We start from the raw sequence: 3,362 nt of genomic DNA, 5'->3' as shown, positions 1-3,362 counted from the left end.
AGGCTTTGTGGGCAGAAAGAATGCTTTTCTTTTTTTGGCCATGTGATGCGTAACTGCAGAATGGGGCTGTGCATCTCGGTGCTACATTTGTGATCACATCACTCCCACCAGCGAGAGTAAAGCAAACTGAACTCTTTGAGAAGTGAGAGAAGCCGCTCCGCTCCCCCCAGCGACTGCAGCCCCGCATCCTCATCCACTTGGCTCCAGGTCTGCCTAGGGTTTTACTTCCCTGCGCTCTCTATTCTGTGGGCATTTCCTATTCCCTGCTCTTCCAGTCGCCCTCACGCTTTACGAGGTGCCCAGCCATTAGAATGGCAAGTGGCACCGCGCAGCAATGCGGGGCTGCAGCCCATGCACTCCCACAGCAGCCCCCCAGCATTGGCAGAACTCACCATCCCATCCCTTCTGCACTCCCTGCTTAGTCCTCCCTCAGCCTTAACTCCACTCCCAAAACTGACAGCTTGGAAGGGGTGATTTATTGGCTCACATAGGGCCAATTGCAGAATGAATAATTTCACATAAACCATGAACGTGCTAAATCAAATCACTATCAGAGACTCTGGAAAAAAAAAATGAGTCACGAACTAATTTTAAAGTCATACAAATCCAACTGAGAAGAGCTCTGCTTGGAGAGGAACGTGAAAAAGCTGAGACCTCATTTGCACAACGGTTATAACCCTGAACCAGAGCTTTAGAACTAAAACCAAGCCTTAACTCTCAGCTCTGAGGCACGCTGAAAACCTCCTGCCTCCAGGCAGCTCCTGTCCCTGCTGCTCTGAAAGCACAGCCCAGCAGATAACCAAAGCGAAACCAAAACAGCATCAGCCCAACTTCCCTGTGAGCACAGGGCTTGCTTACACCAGACGTGTGCTCCTGAGGCAGGAAGGGCTCTCCTGAAGCCTGACACACGCTCTCCCCTTGGGCAGCACTCCACAGTTTGGTCCCCAGAACAACATTTTCATCCAAAAGCAAAGCTTTATGACACATGAATTATAGCAGTCATTCTTCCCACATAGAATCAAGGAATCACCAAGGTTGGAGAGCATCTCCAACATCACCCAGCCCAACCAAGATTTCCCCACTGAGCCATGTCCAAGCAGCACCCCTCCAGAGCACAGACAAATGCTGAAATAACAGGAGAGTGAGAGGAGCAATGACCCAAGCAGAAATCCTTCTAAAACTAAAACTCATAATAAAAAAAAATTGCACTGAAAATCTCCAAGTAAAAACTGCTGAATGAAGATTAACAGTCTCATCCACACTCAGAGCCTGCTCGTACGTCACGACACCGAAATGTTGTTATATTTGTGTTTTATAAACCCAATCTAGTCAGCAAAATAGCCCTGGGAGTCCCACGTTGCCAGCGAGGTTTGTGATGTTCTTACACTCCCAGGTAACTCCCCCTGTTTCAATGGCCAAAGTGGCAGCACAATTCACTTGTACTAATTCTTTTTATATCATTATTTGTTGTGGTTTTCTCAATTACTATTAGTCAGCAATGCTGGGACCACAACTGCAATGGAGAGGTGCATTCTGCAGCGTTTCCAAGGCATCTCTGAAAGCCATCAGTCTGTGTGCTGGCCATGCACTGTGCCATCATTTGTGCACGCAGTTGCAGACAGTTTGTGCTCATGCATTAAATGAACACTGTAAGCACTGCCAAAAGAAAAGAAAAAAAAAGAAGTATAACAGCAGAGAACCAAGATTGATGCATCTTTGTGTTGAAGAGCACTGAAGAAAAGCAGCTGCACCGTGAGCCCTGATGCAGTGCTGGCTTGGTAGAACAGTCACAAGTAAAGGTGTTCTTAGGACAGTTCTGAACAGCTTTTTTTTTTTTAAAAAAAACTTAATGTTAATTGATGAGATGACTGCAAGACCTGCCATCAAACCACCAAATGGGAAATAGCCATAACAGAGTGTGACTTGTGACCCATCATGTGACCAACACTGAACAAAGCTGAATCTCTTCCTGCACCGTCTGCAGAGCAATCACAGGACAGGGTTTGTTTGCACAAGCTGTGCGATGAATCACTGTGAACGAATAGATTTGAATCAGGTGGTTTAGAAACAAAAAGGAGTTAAATTAGATAATTTGTGATGGCTGTGATCAAATTTGTAAGTGGCTTGTTTTATCTCCTTTCTTTTTGTCTAAACAGACCACTCAAGGCTTAAGGCATTTCAGTATTTCTTTCAGTGAGCCACACTGAGCAATACTTCGAGTGATGAATATGTTGAGCCTCCCACAGTTCAGATTTGGGTTACTTGTTTGGTTCAGTCCAGTCTCATTTGAAACCCAAACCTGACCCTCACTGGTGTTATAAATACCACTCCCCTACTCCAGGTACTGTGAGTCTCACGCTTCAGCACATCCCTTCTGCATGGAAATCAAAGCAGCCTCTCTGTGTCCACAAAAGCAGCAGTGGCTCCCAGCACAGCAGCCTGGGATGGCTTATCAGCAGCTCCACAAGGGTCGGGTATAGATTCCCGAATCTCCCTGCATGCATCAGTCCAGGATTAGAGTATTTGACTTGATTCCATTTTCACTTGGTGGTCCTAGAAGAAGAAACTGCAGTTGCTGCTTCAAAATGGAATGAATTGTCCTGCCTGCAAAATATTGATTTCTGGGTCCCAATAAGCCACTCCACACCTCACATCCTGCATCCCAAGCTGCACTTGGGAGATCGTCCTGTCAGGGCTCTCTCTGAGGAGCTTTATCAACAAGCCTGAAATAAGTGATTTCTCAGAGCAGAGATGTGCTCTTTCTAAGAACGCAGATATCTCTTCTGAAAATCTGCAGCGAGACTTTTGAGCAGCACTGGTGCACGTGGGAAGCTGCATTTCACAAGCATTCACCACACTGCCTCCACTCCACGTGCCAATAAAACAGGGCACGGGTCCTCGGAGGTTAAGTGCTGAATTTATTTGGCCTTTAAGTTTTGATAGAGTTTTAGCTGCTGTGTGATCTTTATTAGAAGCAAGGAGACACTGTGCAGCGTGTCAGGCAGTGGCAGATGTGAAGGAGTGTGTGGTTTCTTTTGTTTTGTTTTTGACTCCTAGCAAGTCCCGACAGCCCTGCAAACATTTGACCCGACACTGCATATCAGCACGCAATGTGCATTTCTTTATGCTTTTTTGTTTCAAGTTTTCATTCACTGTAGTGTGGTTCTGGTCAGAAAAGAACCATCTGAAAACACACCCAGCCCTCCCTGCGATAGGTCTTGCTGCTGTGTTCACCACAGTGGCTACAGGACGAGGCAGCACACGAAGCCAACCTGTGCAGCTGCCCACACTCACCCCACTGATGCTCCCCATCGTACACAGTGCAGGGACATTTCCCTGAGGAGAACTGGAAGGAGTTTAGC

Source organism: Meleagris gallopavo, chromosome 22 (genome assembly GCF_000146605.3).
Source record: "Meleagris gallopavo isolate NT-WF06-2002-E0010 breed Aviagen turkey brand Nicholas breeding stock chromosome 22, Turkey_5.1, whole genome shotgun sequence".
Taxonomy (NCBI): domain Eukaryota; kingdom Metazoa; phylum Chordata; class Aves; order Galliformes; family Phasianidae; genus Meleagris; species Meleagris gallopavo.
Note: the sequence above shows the minus strand (reverse complement) of the source record.